A 27,681-nucleotide genomic window follows, 5' to 3' on the forward strand; every position below is an offset into this window, starting at 1 on the left:
TTTGACAGTTGAAAAAAAAACAGCTTGTAAGTTAAAATCAAGGTCCTGGATTGTAGTTACAAAATCAGCACAACTTGGACAGGTAATTTTTCATGACACATTAATTATTTTACCTATAAAATGGAATTGAAGAAGGAGAGGATTCAAATCTATTGATTCAAATCTATTGATGTTAATCTATAGTTCTACAATCTAGCTCATTTTCTTGAATAGAGCCATATTTAAGTTTTCCCAAAGATATTATACTTTCTTCTCAAAAGACAAAAATAGACTTCAACCTCACCTGAAATCTAAAAAAGAAGACTCTAAAAAAGAAAACCTTGGAAAAATCCACAATGTCCACAGTGGAAATTTAAAGACCCAACATTTCACATTCTTCTTTAAGTTTGTATAGTAATGAAAGCCAAAACTTCACAGAGAAATTAATACAGGCCAGGTAAGCTGACCTGTTCATCATCCACCCTCAGCTTTAATGCTGTCATTTTTATTATTATCATATATTATCACACACATTTTAAAGATGAGGACCTCAAGTTTTGGAGAAAGCAACTTACTTCCCTTGGGAATCTCAGTGGTGTTAGAACTTAGAGATTCTGGTCCCCATCCCAGCTCCCCAGACACTGCTAAGGAAAGGAGGTTTTCATCAGTGGTTTATAATATTCCCCGGGTCACTGAGACTTTGGAAATTGGATGAATTCCCAGGCTGCAAGCTGTCACCTAGAAAATGGGTAGATTGAGAAGTGCAGGGGTAAATTTCCACTGTGGGTAAGGGTTCCAGGAGCTCTTTTGAGATCTTCTCTATAGACTTCCCTGCTGGAAGCCAGGCCCTGGGCCGGGGCAGTGGCTCCATCTGTCTCTTGAAGGCTGGGGGCAGGGCTGTTGTTCTGAACAGGAGTGTGGTGGCTAGAAGACGCTAATCTATGTACAACAGGCAAAATCCTGCCAGCTCTCCGGGTCTGCTCACGCGTTGGGCAGAGGTGGAGTACAAGCAGGATTTCTGTTGCCCGGGGTAACAGGATCCAAGTCCTCTCCAAGCCCTCCGGGCTCTCTCCAGCTATTCTTGGCCTGTCTCCAGATTGACGGCTCCCCAGGAATGCCTCAGCCCCTCCCACACCAGCCCTAGAACCCTCACGTTCCTTAGAGGGACCTGCAGCCCCTTTTGGGGAATTCGGGACACTTTGAGGATCAAGGGATGAGCCCCAAACGTCAGTTCGGTCTTCTTCCCCACCGGAAGGAAAGCCTGAGAAATCAACTCAGAAGTGTGTGTATGGGAGTGTGGGGGGGAGGTCACAGGTCGTGGCCCCTTTCCCTCCACCCTGAGCGCTCAGGAGCTCCCCGAATTCAGGCTCCCCACGGGGAGCGGCAGATCCGCGCTCTGGCCGCTAGGGGGAGACGCGTGCACAGCATCCCCGGCCGGGGACAAGAATTGGGACTGGGCGGCCGCGGCCGCTCGCTGACCCCATTTGCAAGGCGTTCGGTTAGATTAACGAGCTCCTCCCCCTGAATTGTCAACTTTCATTTAAAAGGGCCAAGGGGACGGTGTCGGGACTGTTACGCAAACGAGACAACACTTTCCCGGTTTTCCGGGACGAGCTGGGGCGCAGATGCGCACAGCCCACTGTTGGGGTCCGTCGCCCTGCACCCCCCCTGCCCCCACTACTGCCCCTCCCCCAGCCCCCCCTGCAGGTTCCAGTTTTGGATGCTCTGGGGGCCTGGGTGACAACAGTCCAGACAGCAAAAGACACCCTGGCTGCTTCCCTGCTCTCCTTTCTCGGGTTCCCCCTTCCCCTCCCCTCCCCTTCACCCCCCCTCCTGCTTCCTGCCTGGCTTTGGTCCCATTCCCTTCCCTGGGCACCTGAGCGCCCTTGGCAATGCCATGTTGTGCAAAGGAGCTTCCGACCTGACCTTGCCTGAAGGTCAGATGTGCATTCAAGTTGTGGCCAGACTGTCCTTCTTCAACGAATCCTGCAATATTCACATGCTTGGCACACTTCTGTGAGGTTATTACTGTTAGTGTTATTATTCCCTCAGTTTAGAAATAATTTGAGTGCGATTTTCTTTCTTGAAAAAGGCAGATTATGTGCGAAGGTCATAGAAGATTCTGTATTTGGCTCTCCCTGCCATTGGAGTGTGTATATGCAGTCGAGAATACAGAAAGAGACCTGCATTGCTTATTTTATGATTCTGATCATTCTCTCTCTCTCTCTTTTCTTTCTTTTTTTCGGGTCCTGGGACTTGAACTCTCGGTACTGTCCCTGACCTCCTTTTGTTCAAGGCTAGCACTTTACCATTTGAGCCACAGTTCCACTTAAGGCTTTTTCTGTGATTAACTGGAAAAGTCTCACAGACTTTTCTGCCCTGGCTAGCTTCAAACCTTGATCCTCAGATTTCAGCCTCTTGAGAAGCTAGAATTACAAGTATGAGCTACTGGCCCCTGGCCTAATTATTCTTACAACGTAATATTTAAGCTGGGTGATCATGGCTCATGCTCATAAGCCCAGCTAATCAAGGGGGATAAGACCAGGAGGAGCCAAGTTCAAAGCCATTCGGAGCAGAAAAATAAGTGAGACTCCAATTAACTAGCAAAACAAAAAAGCTAGTGTAAAGGTATAGCTCAAGTGGTAAAGTGCCAGCCAAGAACAAGAAAGCAGATAGAGCTTGAGACCTGAGTTCAAGCCCCTGTATAGGTGGGAAAAAACAATGTAATATTTGGTTCAGATAGGGGAAGGTTATATTTATGCATCACTAGCCTCTGTACCTGAAGTCACATTCCTAAATTTAATATCTGTCTAAAGCCAACAAAATAGCATTTTTTAAGAGCACTCGACCAAAGACCCAACTTCCTCCCACCAGGCCACACCCACCCTTAAAGGCTCCACCACCTTCCCACAGCACCACAGGCCCGTGACCAACCTTTCAGCATGCAGGCCATGTAAGATCCTGGCTATAACTGATGGGTGCAAGCAAGTCATCTCTGGGAATCTTGAGAAATAAGAACAAAAATAAAGACTGCCATTTAGAAGGAGGAAGATTCTGGCATGGAAGCGAAGGCATAGAGTCCATGGTGAGACGTGGCATGCTTATTTGAAAATGTACAAGTTCAGTGGAACAGGTCAAGACAGTGTGTCAGGACTCTGGGATGGGACAGAATGGTATCAGGCCTCCAGCAGCAACTTGTGGGCCACAAAAGGAGTTCCATTTCTTCCACTTCCTCTAGGAGAGCAGCAAGGTTTGAGAGAGTTCAAGACCCAGGAACATAGGGGTCAGATGATCTGGTTGCTGCTTTCAGAGGATTACTGTTGCTGCACAGGGACAGTATATTAGACAGTCAGTAGGACAGGACCGGGCTGGCAGTCAGAGCTGTGAGATGAAATCCCAAAAATCTAGGTAAGAGATGACAGAGATAACTGAAATAGGAGAGAGAGAAAGGACTAAGAAGACAAAGTCAGAGTTTGGCGGTAAAACACAGAGGAAGAGGGAAGAAGCAGAATGATTCGCAGATTGCTGGCTTGAACAGGGAGGTGGAGGTTTTGATACACAATAAAATGAAATAAGATCAGGTTGGTTTTTTTTTCTTTCTTTAAAAAGTCACTGTCTGCATCTCATCAAAGCCAAAACACGGTGTGAGGCTCTGTACATATAGTTACAAGTAGTTAAAGATGGGTAAGGATGACCTCATATCAAGAGTTACAGAAGAGCAAAGGCTCCAGACAGAACCAACCTTGGAAACAAAGGCCAACACTTTCTTCTGTTAAAGAAGAATGAGTAGACAAGAATATTAAACCCCTGACTAAGAGGAAAGTCAGGAGAAGGTGGTGGAGAGGAAATTAAGACAGTAATGCTTCAAGAATGAGTCATGGTGGGGGGGGGGATGGAGGAAAGCTGCTTCTGGCACTGTGAATTTTATTGCTGTTATTGATAACTTTGACAAGATATGATACCAGGGCCCCGGGTAGCCTTGGGGGGGGGGCGGGGAGGGAGAGCTGGTGTATGGATAACACCTCTGGAGGTTCGGCTGGGAGGTGAGGAGAACCGGGAGTTTTCTTGAAGACGGAGTTGGGAAGTTTATGAAGACAGAAGAGGTTTAATTATACAATTAGCATATAATTTCCCATTATGCAGGAAATAATCTTTCTCTTTTTTGCAATGTTATTGGGGTTTGAACTCAGAACCTCACACTTGCTAGTCTGATGTTTTGCCACTTGAGTCACACTTACTGCTCTGCTTTTTACTGCTTAATTTGGAGTTGGAGTCTTCCGAGTTTTTCTCCCTGGGATGGCTTTGAATTGTAATCCTCTGGCTCTCAGGCTTCTGAGTAGCTAGGGTGGGCATGGGCCACAAGTGTCTGGGTAATAGAATGATTGTTAGTACACAGACGTGATGGTCCAGAGAGCAAGAGGAATTTCCCTTGGAGGAGACTAGGGGCACTCATTTGTAACCCTGTCCTTAGGTTGAGAGGAGGATCCTTTCCTACCGGACTGGGGGAAAGGGTGGGTGCTGGCCCCTTGAGTGTGGCACTGAGAAGATGAATTAAGAAGCACGGCTATTATCTGAGAGAAGAGGGCCCTGGAGAGCTGCAGGAGAGACCAGGTAAGAAGCTGGTTTGTTAAGGGACTAGAAGGTTGGAGAGAGGTAGCAGGATAGATTGGCACTAATGATAACTCCTACAAGATCAGAAACTTCTAGTCATCTCATTCCACTGTCCTGGAGGAAAGAAGAGAAAGGAAGATCAGCAGATTCACAGCTCCTAAGATAAGTCAAAAGAAAGAAGAAGGAGAATGAGCAAGAGGTTGTCAATGTGACAGCATGGCTTCCAGGTAAGACAGAGTGGGGAATAAGATCAAGGGAGCACCACTGATGTAAGGAGGATGTGATGGCATTTAATTGTCTGCCTGGAGACCATCTTCATGCTGAGAAGAGAAGATTAAGGTTGAAGACTTCAGGCTAAGAGGACATGTTCCTGAATTGTTAGACCACCACTGCTAGGACTCTACAAAGCTTTTTACTCAAAACCTTCACGAGCTGGCTTTCCTTGTAGATCAGCAGTGTGGGGGACAATCTGAACGGGGTGCTTATATTTGGGCCCGTGGCTCCCCAGGGGATGGCCTGTCCTGCAGTCAGTGGTCAGCAGTCAGGGAGCCCTGATGTGGAGTATGGGGGGAGGGGCAAGCTGATCTGAACAGGGGAACAGGCGTACAGACTGAGAAGGAGTCCAGGGCTGAGAGCAGTTGGGCGGATAATCCTGGGATCGAGGTCTGGTAGTATAATTGTAATGATGGCTTGTATGGGAAACTGAGGTAGAGTTAAGGAACTCCAGTTCTGTCTTCAGGAGCCATCAACGAGGGTAGCTAATATCCTTTCAGGAAACACAGTGGCCATCTGTACAGTACTTTAATAATGACAATAAAATTATATTTCAGAATAAAAAAACCACACTGGCCATCTGGGAAGAATATGAAGGTGAGGATGGATGAAGTTGGCTGGACTCATCATTTCGCCACCAACTGTCTGTGCGGTCTTCGGAAACTGATCAACTTCCTTGAGTTTTCATTCTCCGATGTATGGGAGAAAGACTGATAATGCTTACTTACTGGTTATAAGAAATGCATTAGTTCAGGAAGCAGTTTGAAAATTGTGGCGAGTTACACAATGTCAGAGCAGTAGTAATGAATCCTGTTTCATAAAGAGATGTGTAAGAAAAATCACTTTGATGATTTCCCCTACATTATCGTAATTATGACTTGGAGCATTTACACATGTCTACAAGGGTTAAAAATTCATCTGCAGACATGGTTCAGCGGTCATCATTACCCACTCCAACAGTGAGTTAGGAGGCCTGAGGATTTCAACCCATCCCCCCACAGCATCAGGACCCTTTGGTTACCATGGAGACACCACATGACTCCTTTGGACCAGGCATGATCAGGGCAGGCATGGGTGAGGCTCCTGCCTTCTCAGATCAGCTATGGAGCCGGGTCCTGTCAGAGAGAGAAGTTAGGTCTACTTGCCCCTAACTGTGTCTAAATATGCTGTTCTCCTGAAACCATCTTCCACCTCTGTCTTTGATCTTCAAAATCCTAGTTTACGGTGCTAGCATTTTAGAACGTAATGTTATATATACATTTCGGAAGAATCCTTGCTTGAGAATCTTTTTGCTTCCATCTCTACTGATGCTCTCACAAAGGCACTTGGATGACTGTGTGTACAAGCAGGATGGGGAGAGCAGGCAGAGAAGAGCCCAAACCACAGCAGTCAATTATGTCTCATGATGCTCCTTTGTTATTCCCTGGCATGGAATTCTCAGTGGTCTTATTGTAGTCCTCATAAAGGAAGTGGCTAACTCAAGAACATGAAAATACCCTGGCTCTCAGAGGAAATGAGGCTCAAACACGTGTGAAAATTTCACTTCTTTCAAGGAGGGTACTGTGTAAAAGACCAGCACACCTTGGATAGGTGATCTCAGTACGAGCCCTTCTGCAAATGTGGGTATTATCTCCTGTCTGGTTGGAAAAGTACTGGGAACAGATCAATGCACATGAACAGAACCTGTCAATGGGAACTCAGAGGCCAAACTTTCTCCCCAAAATGGCTGAGGAGGCATGGAGCCACTCTCTTGCGGATGGTGTGCTCATTAGATTTAGTAGACCATAGAAATGAGCAATGTTTGGGCTCAGCCAGTCCTCTTGGCCCTGACTCTGCATCACCATCAAACTAATTCTATGAAGCCAGCATGACATCCCCAAACCAGACAGAGACCCAACAGCAACAAAAAAAGAGAACTATAGACTCATCTCTTTGATGAACATAGACACACAACTTCTCCATAAAATGCTGGCCAACCGAGTTTAACAACTAATAAAAAAAAATCATACTCTGCGATCAAACAGGATTCATCCCAGGGAGGCAAGCCTGGTTCAATAAATGTAATACAGCACCTCAGCAGAAGGAAAGGTAAGAATCACATGATCAGCTGAATGGATGTGCTGAGATCCAACACTCTTTTACAATAAAATTCTGGAGAAGCTAGGAATCCAGGGAATATTCTTCAACACAATAAAGGCTGTTTATGCAAACCTACAGCTGACATTATACTTAGTGGTGAAAAATTAAAACCATTTCATCTAAAATCAGGCACAAGCCAAGGACTCCTCTTCAATATAGCACTGAAATTCCTAGCCAGAGTAATAAGGGCAAGAGAAAAGCATAAAGAAGATACAAATAGGGCAGGAAGAAGTAAAATTATCCTTATTTGCAAGGAAATCCTTATTTAAAGGAAAGTCTTCCCCCAAAGCTTTTAGAACTGACTGAAAACTTTGGCAAAGTAGTAGGCTGAAAAAAATCAATCCACAAAAATCAGTAGCTTTTCTGTTGACCAAAAATGAGAAATCAGGTCTGCAACTCCATTTGCAATAGTCTCTAAAAAAAAAAATAGCCCAGCGCCGGTGGTTCACACTTGTAATCCTAGCTTCTCAGGAGGCTGAGATCTGAGGATCGCAGTTCAAAGAAAGTCTGTGAGACTCTTACCTCCAATAAACCACTAGAAAACCGGAAGTGGCACTTGAGCTATGGCTCAAGTGGTAGAGAGCTTGCCTTGTGCTGAAGAGTGCAGGGACAGCACCCAAGCCCAGAGTTCAAGCCCCAAGACTGACAAAAACAAAACAAAACATAAAAACCCTAGGAATCAACCAAACCAAGGAAATGAAGGGCCTCTAGAACAGAAACTATATAATTTTGAGAAAGGAAATTGAAGAATTTGAAGAAGAAAATTGAGGGGGAAAGACCTTCCATGCTCCTGGAATGGTCGAATTAATATCATGAAAAGCAACCTGCAAATTCAATGCAATACCCATCAGAATCCCAACAGCATTCTTCACTGAGATGACTTTAGAGTCCATTAAGAAAACAGAACTGCATTGCTTCCTTCCTGTTGTTGAACTCAATGGAAATGCCTCATGCTTGAGGTTTGTGATCACTCAAACACTGCGTCTGCAGTGCCTTCCATGCCTCGTGTGACTCTATTCTTCTTTCCTTTTTAAGGGGGGAAGGGTAGTACTGGTGAGGGAAATAGATAAAACAGGGTTCATGGCTGTTAGAGATTCATGTAGATCCGTTCACAGGTCAGCTCCTACCTCAGGAATACCCCTAACTCCCTCCAAACTCCCTATAAATGTCTTGTGGACCAAAGAAGTCCCCATCTACTAGCAAGGCGTATTATTTTGCTTAGCAAAATAAAATTCCCTGAAATGGTGCATGCGTAGTACAGCATTTAGCTATCCATGAAGTGAACTTTCAGGATACCACCTCCCCTCCCAGATGAAGAACTCATGTTTATGTACACAGAATGAATCATGCAACCACTCAAGACTGTGTATCCTGTTGTGGGTCAGTTCTCAAAAGAACAAGCTTGAACCCTCCACGATCTCTCTTCGGCTTATTGATGATGCCCTCCACTGCATACTTTTAACCCAGGAATCTCTTACCTAAGCCACGCTAAGGTTGGCTCCCTGAGCAAAACCTCTTTTCTTTGTAAAGTACTTGGCCTCAGGCATGTTGCTACAGTAACAGAAAACACATCTAAGCAGTCTGCATCCTAGATCCCGTCCTTTGTGATTAGAAATGATTTTACTTTCTCCTTTCCTAGGTAGATTAATGCCTGCCATTTCTCCACCAAAAATTGTTCTAGCCAGGACCTGAGGTGTAGCCACAAGCAGAATTAGTAATAGTAGGCATTTTAGTCTTGTTTATGTCTACAATTTATGAAGAAGAAAGCAGTTAGTCATTCACCATTATGTATAATGTTATCCACGGGTTTTTAATAGGTATCTCCAGGCCTATCCTTTCAAGATCTGTTTTATGATGAAATTATGTTGCGTGTTTTTTTTTGTCAAAAGCTTTTCCTGCTCCTGTGAAGACAATGTGGGTTTTACCCCTTATTCTCAATGGTGGTAAATCACACTGATTTATTCTTGTACAGGAAACCAAAGATACTGTCTCCCTCCCTGGCAGCATTTATGACTCCTGATGAGAAACCGGCTCTCAGGATTCGCGCTGACTAGCCTCTTGTTGACTAGCCTCTTATCCCCACTTCTTTTTGTCCAGTGACAGTGATGACGTGCCTGGGTATAGAAGTTTTTTCTTTTACCTTGTCTGAGTTTTGTTGGCATTTTTTTTGGATGTGTATATTCTATTTGTGGAACTTGGGGGAGATTTGGATCATTGTATTTCAGATATGTTTTCTGTTACCCAATCTGCCCTGTCCTCAGAGACTTCAGTTACACACATGTTGTACACTGTCCTCTGCACCTGAGTCTCCTCTGAGACTCCCATTACATGTATGTTGCACAGTGTTCTCTCCTCTGAGACTCCTGTTTACATGTATGTTGTTCACTTTCCCCAGGGAGAACGTTGGTCCCCCTAAAGGAGTCTGACCCAGATCAGAAAAAGACAAATCTTATAAATGGAAGCAACTGTCCTCAGCCTAATTATGATAATTATCTGAGAATGGAGCTTAGGGGAGGGGCCTCTGATGTCCTGGGGGGAGGGGTGCTTCCAGGCTTCCATCAGGGAACAGGGGAAGGAGGGAAAGACCAAGACAATGTCACAACCATCATGGTTTTTCCTGAGACCCACTTGCTCTTCTTTCCTTTTTCCTTTTCTTTTCTTTCTGTGTTCTTTTTGTCAGTCTAGTGCTCTACCACTTGAGCCACAACACCACTTCTGCCTTTTTCTGCTTATGTGGTACTGAGGACTCGAACCCAGGGCCACATGCGTGCAAGGCAAACACTCTACCACTGAGCCACCTTCCCAGCCCCCATTTGCTTTTTTCAGTTCACAGATTTTTTTTTTTAGCCAGCCTTGGTTAGGTTCCAGAATTCTTGGAGAGTTGATTTGATATGTTTGTTCGTGTTCTTACTGCCTTTATGATGGGGTAGAAATTCAGCGATACTTTTCTTGCCATTCTGAGCATCGTGTTCTTCATTTTATACTAAACCTGTGCCCACCCAAACCCCACACCCACCAAATGACACAAGCCCCACTCCTACACACGACACAAAACCCACTCCTACCCATGACACAAACCCTACTCCTACTCATGACACAAACCCACACTTACACATGACACAAAACCCACATCTACACACGACACAAGTCCCACTCCTACACATGATGCTGGTATGCATCACTTCTGTGCCTATTGCTGCCATGGAAGCCGATACAGAAGAGGGCCTTTTAAATTATCCTCAGGGCCTGTTTAATTCTTACCTATGGGGATTGTGCAATTTTGCTAACTTTCCTGGCTAGCCTCTAAAAACAAGGAGGAATAAAAAGTAGGCAAAACCATTTTAGCTAGAATGGATGCCATGTGAGCCAGCATTCCCCCTAGCCCCTTCTCTACCCTACTGCACCACGTGGGCCTACCATAGTTTCTACCACCACCACCCCCACTCCAATTCTTTCTGGCCCATTTCTAATCCAGACTGGACCCAACTTTAATAAAGGTTAAACAAAGGCAGTTCTTGTCTCTAAGATGGATGTACCCTTCTCCCTGGAACAAAAATCATGACTAATGCTCCCCTTTCTCCTCTTACCCTTAATTCTTAGCCTTTGTTTGGATTGAGGAGTGATTTGTGAGCCTGTCTTCTTGACTCTTCTGTTCTCCAGCCAAGTATCCACTTCCCTTTGGTGTTCAGTCAGTACTGGGTTTTATTTATCTTAAATCTTATAAGTATACATTTAAGATAAATAAGAGTATGCTGGCGCATTGCTGTAATCCTAGCACTTGAGGGCTAAGGCAGGAGCTGAAAGTTTGAGCCCCCCTGGGCCACAAAATGAAACATTATCTCCACAACCCCCAAATGGAGGGCTTCATAGGACATTTTAGTAAATAGGTGTAATGTACTTTGATTGTATCCACCCCCTACCATCCTCTCTTATTCCTGCCTTACTTCTTGGCACAAGTCCCTGTCCTCTTCTCTCATAGGCCTTAGTCTTCTTATTAACGATTCCACATTTCCAGTGGGAAAAGGAACCCAGTTTGACATCCGACGTTGGTAGCAGACACTTGTGTTCAGGCTTCTCACTCTGCAAACGTTCTGTTAGTCATTAAGCAAGGCTGGCCAAACTCCTACATGAACACAGCTCCAAAGTGTCCTCTCCTTTTCCAGCCACATCTTTTTCTGAGTACTCCCAAGGTGTTCTCCACTGACTGCTGTCTTTGTGGTGCAAATAGAGCAGGCGCAGAACAGTTCTTGTCCTTCGTGTCAACCTTGGGAACCTGTGCTTCATGACTTGGAGCTCAACAGCTCAAGAATGCCCACCATCGTCCCACTTGGACCCTTACCATAAACCGAGAATGTTTAGGAGCAAGTCCAACAGTGCAAGGTTTTCCTTCCTGGAATAAAAAAAAATCCTCAGGCAGGGAGGAAATTGGGAAAAAGTTCCTGTGCTCTCCCTCCCTCCTGCAGAAGAGCCATCTTTCCTTTCTCTTTTAGTCCCCAGCCATGCGTACCTTGGCACGGCCCTCACTTTGTGAGATGAGTACTCATTCCATGTGGTTACCACCCCAACTTCCGCCCTGCCTTGTAGGACAGCTCCTGTCAAGGTCACCAGGGTCTCTCGAGAGGTCACACTGCCAGGTCAGTGTTCAGTCTCCATCTTCCTCAACGGTGCACTCAAATTTTGTTCAGGGGATGACATTCTTCTTCTGTGGCACTATCTTGCTTTGGTTTTTGATCCTTCTTTTCTCCTATTTTCCTCCTACCTCGATGGCTTCAACCAGCACCTTCTTCATAGCTTCCTTGAAATATCATTTCCACTTGTTTGTTTGTTTCTGTGAATCCTGGTGCCTGAACTCAGGACCAAGGCATTGTCCCTGAGCATCTTTGTACTGGAGGCTAGCAAACTATCCCTTGAGCCACAGAGCCACTTCTGGCTTTTTTCCGCATAGTTTATTGGAGATCAGAGTCTCACGGATTTTCCTGCCCAGGCTGGCTTCAAACCATAATCCTCAGATCTCAGTCCCCTAAGTAGCTGGGATTACAGGTGTGAGCCACTGGCCCTTGGCTCTCTTTTGTATTTTTCAAACCTAGACCAATCCAGAATGGGGCCTTCATTCTTGTGGTTCTTCATGCATTTCTTCCTGATGCTACCCTTTCCTATGCACATGTCTATTAACTTCATGTTGCATGATATTTAACTATATTTGAGCCATGGGTCATGGGAGGGTATGGTTCCCAGAGCTCTAAGTGTAGGTGACTGGACAGTAACTGTATGGTTATTACCAACATGACACCCACATGGCTCTGAGACACGATGCAGACTACAGGAGTCTTGGCAGTAATCATGGTGGGAAGAGTATTACCGCAGGGCTGTGAACATGCACAGTCTGCGAATACATACACCCCGACACTGGACTTGGTTCTTGAGCATGTGGCCCTGCTGTGTTGTAGCTTTCATGATACAGAGCACTTTGGTTGGGACCATGGGGTGGAACAGCAGAGATGGGGCAAGACATATCATGCAAAGGAATCTGGAATCACTTAGTTCCTTGAGCTAGGCCCTGCCCCTATAGTATTCACTACCTTCCAATAGTCATTCAGCTTCAATCTCATCATTGATTTGATTAGAATGCTCATAACCCAATCACCTCTGAGCCCTATTGCTTTGGGGACCAAGCCTTCAACACATTGGGCTTTGAAGGACATTACACATCTAAGCTAGAACGGATGAGGACGAAGAGCCCTGCGCAATCCAGCTCATGACTGCCAGCTGTTACTTGCCTGCTAGAAGCTAGTGGTCTTCCTGGGCAGGGGAAGCCATGAAAGTTTTCTTTTTCAGCCAGGCATGCCTTCCTCTTTCCCACAAGTCAGGCTCAGACTCCCCCCCAGGTGTCCCAAACACACCTTCCTTTCCCCCATCATCCATCCAAGTGGCCTGCGTACTTGAAAACAGAAAGTCTTGACATTTGTGGTTGCTGGAAGTGGAAGTTAAAGACAGAATGTCATGGACTGAGGGTTGAAGGTTGATTTCCCCTAACACATGCACAAATTGAAGCCTGATCCTCCCAGGGTGATGCTTTTAGAGGTGGGACTTTTGGACGATCATTAACTATAGAGGTGGTCAGGAGAGAGTAGTCATGAGAGTAAGACTTGAATAATGAGATGTGCTGCCTGAGAACTCTCTTTCTGTCTCTTTGTCTCTCTGTCTCTATCTCTGTTTCTGTCTCTCTTTCTCTGTCTCTGTCTGTCTCTCTCTCTCTCTCTCTCACACACACACCCCATACCTTTCTCTCCTATGTTTTCTTTATCTGACATGCTCAAGTTCCTGACTGGGGAATGCCATTCAAAGACAGAGAGGACAGACATCAACAGGAAAAGGAAAGTGCCCTCACTCGAACCCTGATTGCAGATTTCCACTTCCCATGCCTATGAATAACAATTGTCTATTGCTTAAGTTCTCAGTCTATGAGCGACTGGAGATTTCAAATAAGCTCCTCCACTGAATGTAGGGCTCTGGCGGGAGGGATCTGTGAGTTTAGTTTATCTTGCTTCCTAGCTGGTGTATCATAGGCCCAGACTCCTATCTGCTGACTACAGCTGCTGCTGGAGTCGAGACGTGGCCACCAGCATCAGCGCCCTTCCCCCTCTCCCATCCCTCCCAGTACTGAAATGCACCACACGGTCTGGCTCTCTGAGGAGAAGACTAACTCTCAGCTGAAGTGGAAATTCAAACACCAAGGAGAAAGATCTAGGTTTCAAAAGTCAGGGGCCACCGTGATCTTACTCTTCTTATTTCCTACCTTCTTTCTTTCCTTCTGCATCTCCCCTCTATGTCATACACCTCTCTCTTCAGTTGGAGTTCTCTGTCTTGGGTACCAGGTCATCTCCTTCAAAGGCAGTGGAGGGCTGGGACTCTGGCCAGCAGTACAGTATCCACCTAGCAAGCACAAGGCCCTTCCCTCAAATGTGAGTACCTCAAAATAATAAGAATAAGAATAAGAGGTAGCACTGGGGCAGGGTTATGTTACACTTGCAGGTAACAGCTTTGCCTTCTCCCAGAATCCTTTGGTGACCTAATACTTCACCTCAAAGCTGAAGAGAGTGTCTTGGTCATACTTATATCTCAAGTTTCCCCCGCTCCTCTTGCAAGGTACAAATGCCTAGGGTTACAGGAATGATAAGGGACGATGAAGGATGATTAAAGATGATGACTAATGACTTCTAGAGGCAGGTAATTAACTTCCTACGCTCCCTGAAGCCTGTTGTGTGAACTCCTCTCTGACATTCATTTTAGAAGACTGTAACTTCTGGTTCACATTGTTAAAAAAACTGCCCACCACTTTTCTATTTTCAAATTCCTTTCAGACTGGGAGTGTAGCTCCAGCAGGCTGTGGGAATACTGGAGCCAATCAGAGAAGCCAGCGTGGCAAGTTACAAGTTGTTTTAGTGTTGAGCAATGGAGTTATGGAGGGCAACTCTTCTTTGAAGTTCTCTTCGTCATGATTCCCCATATTTGTGAGCTAGGTGGGTGAGACACATTGACCCCTGAGTTATTCATCAGCACTCAGTGATCTGAGCTTTCTTATCCAAAATGAAATATTGAGATATTGTAGGCTGTTCGGAGGGGTCATGAAAGTTTAAAACCTGCTTAGAACAGAAATGAAAACTGAACAAACTTTCCTACTCAGACAACTTCCTTCGATGACTTACTGAAGATGCAGAGAGAGAGGAGTGACACATTTTCCTTATGCCACTGATGTGCAGGGCTGGCAGTCAAAATACCACATTATTTTTAACTTTATTTAGCAGTGGTAATCTTTACCTGTGGGAATCTTTTTTTTTCTCCTCCATGCTGCCATCATTCCTTCTCATGCTTAGGGAATGATAGAAAGTTTGTTTCCAGAGACAAACACTCTTGAATCAGAATTTCTGAGGTCTAGCTCCTTGTGATCTTCGAGAAGACAAGGTGAATTTAGTACAATGTCTTCTTCTTTCTGCCAGTTTGGATCCTGCTGACTTCCTCATGTTGTTTCAGGGTCTCAGCAGGGAGGGAAGACAAGGGATGGATGAGGTCATTTCTGGCCATTTTGGGGGGCCTTGTCCTTCCTGAGCCCCTGTCATTGGTGACAGTGAATCACTTTTTCTCACAAGACACTTTGGTAGGCCACTTGACAGCAGCTCCCTCACTTCAGTGCCATCTCTTGCCATCCAAGGGCAATGCATTTTATCAACATGATCGAGTGGGAAGCTTTGACAGCTATGGTGAGAATATAGAATGGGCCATGTCCTGTGTTCTTTATACTCCTCTCTGTGTGGTTTTCTGGGCCCCACGGACCTCCTGGTGGGTCTGGAGACAGCTCTGTCTGGATGAACCCCCAGTCCCCTCTACTCCCTGGAAAATTCATGTGTCTGCTCCTTCTACACATTTTGGAAACATCACCCGTGTTCACCACACACTTACTAGGCCTCCTTTTTTCCTCTGTGTTCTTGAAGCAGGCGTAGCCCAGAGCCCGGTGCTCTATTATTTTCTTAGCTGCCCATTAAACATCAATCTTTAGTTTCCCTTGCAGAAGGAATGACTTGGAAGCTGCCGTCCAGTGGCTCAGACGCCCAGGGCTGCCTTCTCATAGGCTGGAAGGAGGAAGAAGAAGATGGGGGAACAGTGAGACCTTAGGTCTCTCTACTTTTGATGGCATCACATCCCAATAATTTACTGCAGTGTGACACACTTGCCTCCACGTATGACACATTGGCCTCTACATGTGACACATTTGTCACCATGTGTTTTTTCAAGACCCAAGTGTGCTGCTTACACAGATTATAGTGAGGGATAATACAGCCTTAGTGGTGAAAACACAGCACACATAGAAGAAATTCCAGTTTTGCTTCTAGTGCTGGAGCAGGCAAGAGGCAGGTGCCGTTTTGTCTTCAGTACCATGGACAGCAGTCTGAGATTCAGATAGGGTGTTTAGTATTATTTGCAGTTCAATGCAAACAGGAAAAAAATGAGGAAAGAGGTGACATTGCTCAAAAAGTAATGTACTTAATACTTGACTTATATAGTTATAACCCCTCTATACATCACCTTAAATTTAAAAAACAATAAAAAATAAATTTAAAAAAGAAAATAGATCCTGAAAGAGTGGCTGTCTTCTGTCTCATGATCTGAAGAAAGTAATCTTGAGAGTAGAACATCTTATTTTCCCCAGAGCACAAGAATTCTATCAGAAAAGTCCCAAGGATTGCTTTTAGAGACAGGCTTGTACCATGAGGTGGTAGTACCATCATCTAAAAGCCCAAAGATAAATGACACTTAATAAAATAGTTATAGGATAGCTTTTAAAAAACAGTAAATGATGACTATAATAATATGGGCTTACTACTTCTTGGCCTTTTTGGCTAAGATGAAGTATAGTATCTGTTCTTATCAGTTTAATAATATGGGATTGTTTTTGCTCACTATGATTTTTAGGGATAGTTAATACAGGGAAAGAAAGATTGAAATTCCATTTGAAATTTCATTTTTCTGTGTGCGTAGAAAGGGTGGACTCAGATTAGTCACAGGTAAACTGTGTAGAGAAAAAGAAAATCCATCAAGATTTGTAAAGCTAGGTCTGTAATCCTAGCTACTCAGGAAGCTGAGAATTGAAGATTGCAGTTCAAAGCCAGCCTGGGTAGAAGAGTTTATGAGATGCTGCCTCCAAAATTAACAGACGAAGAAGATGGACTGGAGGCACTGCTCAAATGGTAGGGTACCATCCATAAGTGGAAAGCTGAATGACAGTACAAGGCCCTGAATTCAAGATCCACTACTGGAATGACCAATGCAGGGGGCAAAGAGCAAGAGGACATCAAGGTGATGGGTCAGTAGGAATACTTGGGGAGGGAGCGAAAGAAGACTTCACAAACTAGATTCACAGCTGGCCAAGAGTACCAACTCCCTGGAGTATTAGAGGAACGTAAATAAATCAAAGGCATGAGGCCATTACTTTTATATAAGAGGAAGTAAAATACATAAAATTAAATTCCAAAATCATATTGGTATTCTGAAAGTTTTGCTTCTAAGATGAGTGAAACAACCCAAAGAAGTTGATGTCTTAGGCTCATGATTTTATTGAAACATTTAGAGAATGTGGTTAATTGCATTTTAATCCAAGGTTTAAATATTAATGAGAATTTCATAAAATATGCAAACGTTTATGCATTTACAATTTGTAAATGTTCATAGACATAGTGTTGAGTAGATTTATGGCTTTTAATAAACCAAGTGCTAGAAAGGCACAAATAGAAATATTATTCATGTACAGGTTTAGTGTGTTTATATGATAAAAATCTTACTTTTATCACAACAATAAAGAGTAGTACAGAAATTCCTTTGTGGAGACGGGGCAGTCCTGTGTTTCTACAAAGAGACACTTTAACAGCCAGAAACATTAAATCACACAGTAGTGTTAATAGCAATAAAAATGAATGGAACTGGATTATCAAACATAGCAAGACCTACCTAATATATCTTGAATCAAGTTTGTTGGCAGAATACACAAATGTGATAAAGGGACAGGTTCCACACACAGGGTCAGATTTCATAGTACTACATACACTCCAATATACATATGTGAAAAGCACCCAAAAGACAAGGCAAGGGCATGGGACAAACAGCAGAACATCTGAGTTCCACAGAAAACATCCCAGTTCCACCAAAAACTCTTCTTTTAAGAGATATTACATATTTATTATCTTTAAGTTGTTGTACAAAGGCATTACCATTCAACCAATCTGTTTATAAGTATAATATATTTTGATTGATGTCACTCCTTTTACCATCCCAAGCCCATCTCTCCCAAGTCCACTGATCCCTTCAATTTTCTTAGGATATGCATTGAATATTATGACTGCAAAGAAAAAAGTGTTAAACATTTCAAAGAGAGAATACAATGTTAAGTCTGGGCACAGAAAGTGAATGCTGGGTATTCTCTTTTCTAGATGAAGGTAACGTTGATCTCAGCGGAGTAGAGAATGGAGAGGTGGTGGCCAGAGATGTAGGTTTGTGTGACAGAGGGAAGGATGGAGATAGAGGAGCTAATGGGTGCAGGGGTGAGGTTAGAGGGGAGGAATGGCATTCAATGCTATTGTACCCAGTGCCAAGCCTTAGTTTCAGCAAGCACTGTGGATATGCAAAGTGTTGCTTAGTGGGTGAAGCTTAGTGGGGAATCTGATTAATTTAAACTCTTTTGAAATCAGGTATTAATAAAATGTCTATAGAGAGTCATTATGGCCTAAGGAAGCCACAGACCACTGTGGTGGCTCGGGCACTGAGTCTGCCTGGTGCTTGTTGGGATCCCACCGTCCCTCACCTTGTTCACATGTGCAGCCTGGGAACTCAGTGCAGGTCATGCAGGGTAGGCTTGCTGAGTCTGCTGATCCAGCCTTATTAATTTCATTGCTATTCACATTATTTCATGCTAAAGGAAGCAGCCCTAAGCATAAATGCTACAAAACAGTTGGGTATGTGCATGCTATAATTCTGCTACCTGGACCAGACCCCTCTCCTACCACCTAGATTCTGCACAAAAGCTTTCTGGGTACTGGAGGTGCCAACCTCCCATTTAAATCCACTCCCATTTAAATCATGAAGAGAGACAAATCTTCTTCTGATTCCCCAAGGAACTATAAAATCTGCCTACTCTGGACACTTCCAGTCTCACCTGCCCACGGCCTTACTCTCATATTCCAGCACACTCAGCACACTCCTGACAAAGAGGATGAGTGTTGCTTCTTGCTTTGTCCTGAGGCAGAGAACACAGTGCTGGCTAGTTCTAAATGCTAAGATGACAAGACAGAATCAATGGATTCCACTGTTCAATCCTGAATGAATCCAAGCAGCTGTCCAAGCATCCCTCAATATACAGATTTATGTGTACCCTGTGTTCTTACTCTTCCTTCCTGAACAGGCCAGGTAAAGAAGACAAAGTCTTTCTGGCCCCCAAGCATGCTGGGTAGAACATAGAGGAGACAGGCATTATAGAGAGTGGAAGTGGGCTTGCACGCAATGGGACAATGGTTGGCAGATAGATTTTCTCCTTCTTCTTCTGGTTTTAGCCTATGAGGATGGAAAATGTACTTCCTTTTATGTGTCCCTGGCTTTTGAAGTCATTACTTTGAACTTTGAACAATTGGACCTGTTTGCTGCGAGGTAGGCAGATAAAGACTCAAATGGAGCGATGATTAAATTATTGGCATGCCTTTCCTTTTTCCATAAAGTATTTGGCCAGCCTTGAGGGATACAGAAAATGCACCAAGGAAAGATAAAAGCAGAAAGGGAAGGAAAGGCCAGAGGGACACATACGCAAAATGGAACCCGAAATGAGTGTTAAACAAAACTGTGTCTCAGAGGCCTGCACTCTGGCGAATAGTGGCTCACTTCAACTGTCACCTTTCTCAAGTTCAGTTTACAAAGGGGAACTAGACCCATTCTACCTTTTCCCTCACTCTTAATGTAAGTTAAATCAAGTCAACTGATGTGTCAATTCACACCTATTCTAACAGAAAGATAGAAAGGATTTTTTTCCTCCCTGAAAGTCTCTGTAAAGAGAATATCATATTCTTATTCATATTGTTGCAGTGATATTTAATCTCATTTTTGTGAATATCAGGAAATGTTATTCCAAGATACAATTAGATAAAAACAACTGAGGGGGTGAAGGTGGCTAGGATGTGGGGGGGTGTGGAGGTTGGGAATAATGCTTTAGAATAAATAAATATACCTTTAAAATAATCACATACATTTTCTCCTTTTATCATTCCCGCATGACCTTGGTACCAAATTAGATTCTGCCCCTAGGCCTAACAGTACCAGAGCAGTAAACAGTAAACATCACTTATTCCTTTTGGGCATGAGTCAGCACCCTCAAATAGAGGAATTTGGGCTCCACATCACCAGAATTTAGGTAGACTTTTTTTTTTTAAAGAGTGACTCCAGCTGTCTTGGCTAGTTATTTCAGGCTTAGTGTAGGAGTGGGGCTGAGGAAGTGGGCCACTGAGCTGTTGTGACCAAGACAGCTATAAGCAGGCAGCTTCCTGTCCCAGCATCCCCAGAAAGGTCCTTGTTGAAATCTATAACATCTGTGCCTTAAGTGCCAGTTGCCCCCATTGGCCCAGGACCCACTGGTTCTCCACTGTGAAAACCTTGAGGATGATCTCTGCCAGTACCAGCGTTTTCCCTCTTCAGGTGAGGTTCTCAGGGCATGTACTGGGGTTGCCTTGGTAATTTGCTTTGATTCCTTAGGCAATAGCTAAGTGCATTCTGCACATTTGATAAGTATGTCACTCGTACAATCATGGTGCCTTTCTCTCCTATATTTCTCTTGTGACAGAGTAGACTTTTAGGAAAGGCTATCCCCTGCCCCCATCTCTCTCTGAGAGGTCTAGCATTTAGCACACACACACACACACACACACACACAAAATTGCCAGATCAATGAATGAATTAGAGCTCTTGATTGTGTAAGAAACAGTCATCTCTAAAGTTAGGAGGTTGGACAGTCTCACCTGTGAGATGTAAAACTCACACGGAGGCATGGTAAATAATAGAATCGGCTGAATTTTGTTAAAGGATAATGGCCAATAATGCTGTCAAAATGTAAAGCTTGTTTATTTTCATAGAAACATGTGATAGTCTAGAAACACATGTGGGAGCACATGCAAGCTCTCAACAAATGAATATTGGGAATATGGTTGTAAAGTTGAAGTCGGTTAGTATACTATCAATATAATTTTGTAGCATACTGTGAGACATGTGATCAAGCCAAGAGTTTCTAATGAAGTCTCGTCGGCCCACTTTCCTCTCTGAGTCTTAACTTTTGTAGACACAGCCATATGGGGGCCAAGGACAGGATGCTGGCATCCCATTAGGATGCTGGCACATGAAACACAGGGAACTGTGTGTAAAGTCAGAGCATGCTGAGGCCTTGGGGTCATTTGGAGGCTCTTACTTCCCTTAGAACCGTCTGGACAGGGAAGAGAGCAGCCCTGGCTGTAACTGGGAGAAGGAGAAGGCCACAGAACAGAAGACTTTCTATAGAAAAATAGTGCCAACCCATAACCCAGGAGAAAGCCAAGGAAACCCATCCCCACCCTATCCCCACCTCTGGCCGCCATCACTACTGGACAAACACCTGCAGGACAAGAATCTCACACTTAGTTTTTACGGGTGAACTCCTCGGAACACAATGAAGTCTAGAGAGGGGAAGGAAATGAGTCTAGAGGGGAAAACAGAGCAAATCTTGCCCACATGGGGAAAGCTGAAGCTCATTTGCTTGTGACGTCATGTTGGGTCTCATGTCAGTCACCTCATGATCTCTTGCACAATCAAAGCATCATGTGGTGAATGTGCAGGTGTCTCAGTAAGCTTGTAGGCCAGGCAGGAACTGCTCATAGTTAAATAGGCTAGGTCTTCCACAATATGGAGTGATCTCTAGACCCCAACAAATATAATCTCTTTTATCTTGCACAGGTGTTTCCTATAAAGAGTTAGAAACCTGCCTGGTACTGGTGGCTCATGCCTGTCATCCTAGCTACTCAGTAGGCTGATATCTGAGAATCACAGTTCAGAGCCAGTCAGGTCAGGAAAGTACATGAGACTCTTATTTCCAATATACCACCAGAAAAACCAGAAGTGGTGCTGTAGCTCAAGTGATAGAGTGCTAGCCTTGAGCTGAAGAGCTGAGGGACAACGCCCAAGCCCAGAGTTCAAGCCCCACAACCAACAAAGCAAGCAAGCAAACAAACAAATACATAAAATTTAAATAATAAATAAATAAAAAAGAGTCAGAGACCACATCATTTTTCACATTGATGATAAAGGGCAAACACAAAACACCAATAAGAAGTACATGATGCTGTGGGCACTTCCCAAGACAGGTGACTCTTGTTTAAGATGCTGACAATCAGTTTATCTTTCATTCAAAAGCAGCATTTGCACAGCAAGACTCCCTGAATCCTACACTTCAAGTTGCTAGGGATGAGGAGTCACGAAGCTTTAATTACAAGACAGGTTGGAAATGCACCACCTGCATGGGAAGGAAACATTCAGACAAGCTCCAAGCAGGTAGAATACATTTTCTAGCAGAGCAAGGGGAAGGAGGGAGGGCTTGTATGCCTTTGAGGGAGTATTGCCCTTCTCGGAGTAGAGTAAAAAGAGGAACAGTAATCAGTTAAACCTTCCAAACACAGTGGCATTTAGTTTAAATATGAATGTAGTCAGGGAAATTCTCACACAGTATCTCTTGTAAAGGAATGGCATGCAATTGTCTTCAAGGTGAACAAAACTTATTTTGAACTTCTAAATCCTTGGGCTCACAAGACATAAAGTACCAGCCATGTGGCAGTGTCTTTGCCCTACCTCCTGGAGAGCCAGAGGCATTAGCCCCCTTCCTGCCCCATAGCTGGGCCTCTGCCCATCTAGCTGTGGACTTCATGTCCAGTAAACCACAAGCTTCCACATTTTTCCAGGCAATGGCCTCTCCCAAAAGCACTTATTCCTTCTCCTGCTTCAGCCTGTAACTCTGGAACTCAGAAAACTGAGACAGGAGGGTAGAGACTTCAACACCAGCCTTGGCTACATGATGAGTCTGTCTCAAAGCCAACAAAGTAGAATGGAAAAGAGAGGATCATACAGACAGCTTGATAGACAGTCTATCCAGCTTCCTTTTCTCCCTGGAGAGACATGGTCCTGTGTATGCGATGCAATGTGAGTAGGTCAGGGAAGGGCAGATGTCCACATGCCACATGGGGAAGACTGGGTTGGTGTGCAGGGCACACGCAGCCACTTTCAGATCAAGGGTACTCACCTATTGGCCAGTGAGATCAGCATCACTTGGCAGCAAACACACCCTGGTACCCAGTACTGAACGAGACAGCTTATTTATAGATTGCTCAGATTTGGGTTGTCTTTAGAAACACGAGGAGTTGTTTTGGAGTCGTAAAAGTCTTCCTAAAAAAAAAAACCCGAAAAATTCATCAAGTCTACAGTACAACTTGTTTATTGAAATCATAGCAAAGCTGGGTGTTTTGAGCTCTGGCCATGCTCACTCCCTTCCTGGCTGGTGGTGTGGTATTTCTGGGCTGAACATCTGTTACACCGGAGATGCAGGAGAGATCTGGGCAGGGACTCAGGGTTCTACCAGAGGCTTGGGTCTTTCTAGGGGATTTGAAGCTTAGTCTAAGGCAAAGGGAAGCCTTGCGAGAGAGGGATGGCACCCAGCTCCTTTGTTCTGGAATGTATTCAGCCCTGCACATGAGCAGCAACACCTGGTAATTATCTGGACAGTCATGTAATCACCGTGTGTGCAAGAAATCTATTGGTAGCTCTAGAGTCAAGACATCATATATGTTGCTATTTATAACCAGTTCACTTAATCCAAAGGAAAGTTATCACTGTATTCCTTGAGCTACTTCCAGAATTAGGTTTGATCAAATGAAGCCATGTCCTTTCAAGACAGAACTTCAAAAGCACCTGCTCAGCATGCAGCCTCCTATATCCACACCCATCAGTGGTGGAGCTGGGGCCTTAGCGACTTTCAGCCTTTTGCAAGCTCTGATCCTACTGCAAGCTGAGGACTACAAATCTCTTCCCACAGTGACTGGGTGGCCAAGGAGACATTGGGTGGGGTGAGCCATGTCAAAAGATGCAGCGATGGCTCCTGAATTGTGGCAGAGGCAAAGTCTTCCGCTCTGCTCCCTCCTTCTGGTTCAACTGAGCTGAATGTGAACGTCTGACATGAAGCCCTTCCTTAACTTCCCTCCACCCTCTCCTAAAGCATTCTGGCTGGAGCCAGCACTTTATTGCTGCCAGTTCTTTATTTTTCTGTAACTAGTGACTCCCTAAGAGTTGGGCGCTTCCTTATACAGAGTCTGTGTGCCACTGTGCTTGCTAGAACTCTGCACTTGCACTTAGTGATGGTTACAGGTAGAGATCAAAGTTCCCACTGTTTCAGAACCTTTGGCAGAATCCTACTGGGCAGATCACCCAAACTTTTAATCCCTCAAAGTCCTTACCTAAAAGTTAAAGAGACTGAGTGTTCAGTAGGCTCTTTCAGTCCTCAAGTCCATAACTACTGGCTCAGCAAGATTGTGGAGCTTTGATGAATCCAGGAGGACCTGCATTTGAATCCCAGATTTGCTGCTCATGATGTGGGTGAGCACATAAGAACCTCAAGAGAAACCAACTTTGACAATTCAAGACATAGAATGAAGATTCCAGCACAACACAGGCAAATAACAAACACAGGGTTAACATGCAGGACTGGAAGTAACACTAAAGCAAACTGGAAATCTACAGTATTGAAGTCCTAATGGAAGCAATGAGGAGGTCAGAGCACCCCTGACTTTAGGTACCCACTGTGGCAGACTCTGGGCTTAATGCTGGGATTTAAAAGATCCAGGTGTGTGTTGAAAAAACAGAAATACAGGTGAGTGGAGCCAATTATGATGAAAATGTGCCAGGATACATTTTCCGGGGGCTGTTCTTTCTATGAGCCAACCACAGAAGGCAAAGGAGGAAACAGAGAAATCCAGGCAAATAATGACTGTGTGGTTTAGAAGACAAAGCCAGAAAGATGCTTTTAGATATTTGAACCAAGCTTTGTAAAAGCTACCCTGGCTCCGACCCACATGGCTCTTGAAGCTACATGTAGTGATACGTGCGCAGGTACACATGTGTGTACAGGGGTGTGTTTGCACATGGACATGCATTCCAGAAAACCTTACAAGGCTTGGCAGATGGTAATAGCAAGGGCATCTGTCATCTTTTCACACTGAGAGTAATGGAGCACGCAGATGTAAAAAGAGAACGCACCCTTCAATCAGCTCTGGGTGAAGACAAGATGCCAAATAGCTATATTTCTAAAACTGGAAACACCGTGTGATCTTCGGAGTGATGCTGGAAAAAGACTCACTCTCTCACTCATAAATACCGGGATGTGGCTGGCATTAAGGGTGGATTTTCTCAGCAAGGGGCCTCTTAATGGCAGCTGCCTTCCAGAAAAAGGCACTGGGCAGCACTGAGCTAATTTAGTCTCCATACACTCCCCGGCCCCCTGATGTTCCAGCTTTGGGATACAAGCACAGACTGAGAGGGCAGAGGTCATGCAGAGAGTCCAGAAGTTGGAGCTCACCTGAGCCATCTGTAACCCTTGTGCTCTGGGGATTCTGCATGGCCACCTTTTGTACGGTTGTGTTATCTCTGACTTTCTCTTCCCCATTGGTATGGGCTCATCCTGGGGCAGTGGGGTTAACCTGACTTCCCTAAGTACCTGGTGAGGAGCCAAGATTCTAGAAAGAAGTCAAATGGGCTGTCTTGGCAGGAGCTGACATTACTCAAGGGGTGTAAGCAAACAGACAGTGGGCATCTCTGGGGTAAATGGGATGAGTCTGCAGAAGACCAGTCACCAGCCAGGAGCCCACCCCCCTTCCCAGCACATCTGAGTCCAGGAGCCATGGCTGCACTTCAAGCATGGCCAAGGGAGGATTTTTAAACAAGCCTGCAATGTGGGAGGCACTAGAATTTGTCAAAGAGGTTTTTGTTTTGTGTTGCTTTGTTTTGTACATCTGAGTGTGTGGGCTGGCATTCTTACCTCTTACCTGTGAATGACTAACATTTCTTAGAATGGCTGTCAGTCTTGTCTGATCGGAGGCTGTTCTTGGAAATAGATTTTTCCTCCTTGCACCTGCAGAAGAACTCCCCCTGGGATCTCTACAGGGACTAACCGTGAGTGCTGTGTGAGCTCCCCAGAAATGGGTCTCATCCCTCTGCATTGTATTTTCCGTCAATTAGGACCCAACATCCAGAGGGCATAGTAAGTCTTCAAATAGCTGCATTCAGTTTCTGTTGCTGCCCTTTGGTATCTGGTCCCCATGATGTTCAGTCAGTGAGGGAATGCTAGGTGAGTGAGCTCAGTCTTGGGAAGGCTGTATGTAGGGTTTGGGGAATATACTATCTATCAGAAACCTCTTCCTCCTCCATCATGATATTAACTATAAGTGGATTAAATTCTACCACCAAGTACAAAAGTGGTCATACTGAGTGTTAAAAGCCACAGCCAGTTAAATATAATTTATTCATCTTCAAAGGTGATAAAAATGGTTCAAAATAATGGTTTGGCTGAAGCTGAGCAAATGTGGCAAAATAAATACAACCCAAAGTATTAGAGTTAGAAGATGTATAATATAAAGTAAAAGCAAATAACATGTGGAGAAAGTAAACAATGGTAAAAGCAGAGTTTATGACTGTTATAACCATAAAAATGCATATGCTCCTAATAACCAAGTGACATATCTAAATAAAAATGAAAGATGAAATGAAAAAATGAAATGCATAGAAAGCCTGATTAAAATACAATTACGGTGTAATATTTGAATGTGTTTGTCTCAGAATTGGGTGGATCTAGTGGATAAACACTCAAGGATGTAAAGAACAGAACACTGGAAAAAGAAGCTAGATGTAATAAATATATGTTTACACAAACCTGAAATGGATGAGCTGCATTTTCTCCTAGGTCCATATCATATTTGCAGAAATCGACTCTGTCTATCTGACCATAAACAAAGCCATTTCCTTCAATATAAATGATAACAGGCACAACATAATAAACATGCGATAAAAGAGTTTTCACTTTGATGAATTGAGTAATGCCTTACAAATTAACATTTGGAGCAAACTAATCTAAGATAAATTTTAGCCAGATATTGAATTGGAGATAAGGAGAAGAGTTCAGACAGGAAATGTCAGCGCTGGGAAGAGACAGATGGCATGGAATTAGAGGTATTGTCTTGTTTATAACAAATATTTAATGCTTACAATGCCCAATGGAATGGCCAATATTATCATCTGTGTTTTAAAGATAGGGAAACTGAGATATATAGTGGTTAGAAACTTTGCTAGAGATGTTCAGTGTGGCTCTCCCTGTGGTGATGCAGTGCCAGTATTATGGCTTGGTAGCATGGTTGAGTTAGGAGAGACAAACTCCCGAATAGATGTCAAGATGGCACATGTATGGAGAATCTAGATTCTCTGGTCCAGATTACCAAATACTGCTTTGTACTCAGGCTCTGGACCGACTAGGGTAAATTCTTTCCAAGAATCTTCATTGCTCTACACATTGTCCACACTGTTGACCCTCATTTACATCAACCCCTGGCTGAGAAAGGCTTCCTCTCTGAGTTAAATGGGAAGCAAGTAAATTCCTGGTCCAATTGTCATTCTTTTGAAGGTAAAAAAAAACTGTTAAACCCAAACTAGCCCTTTGTAAGTTACAGAGACATTATAATTCTCCTCTCATAAAATAATTACCACACATGTATTTGAGAGGATAACTTGCATGTAACTTGAGAGGAAAAGAATGTGGGTTTAAAATCCAGTAGTTAATGCAACTTACCCAAAGAGGTAGGTTTTCCTTTTCTTTTTTTTTTACTCTTCATTTTATTACTTTTCAGTTTCAGCTATATCTTTGCCTTAATTTTTCAAGTGTGACAAGATAAAGACACACCTAAGAATGAAATACTACAAATAATATTTGGGTAACTTCTGAATCCATGACTGCATACTTTTCTTAGAATTAGATAATTAAGATACTTGTAAGCATCCTTACTTAGTAAAATCTTGCATCGAGCCAAGTCCTACAATGTA

This window comes from Dipodomys ordii, unplaced genomic scaffold (genome assembly GCF_000151885.1).
Source record: "Dipodomys ordii isolate 6190 unplaced genomic scaffold, Dord_2.0 Scaffold205, whole genome shotgun sequence".
Taxonomy (NCBI): domain Eukaryota; kingdom Metazoa; phylum Chordata; class Mammalia; order Rodentia; family Heteromyidae; genus Dipodomys; species Dipodomys ordii.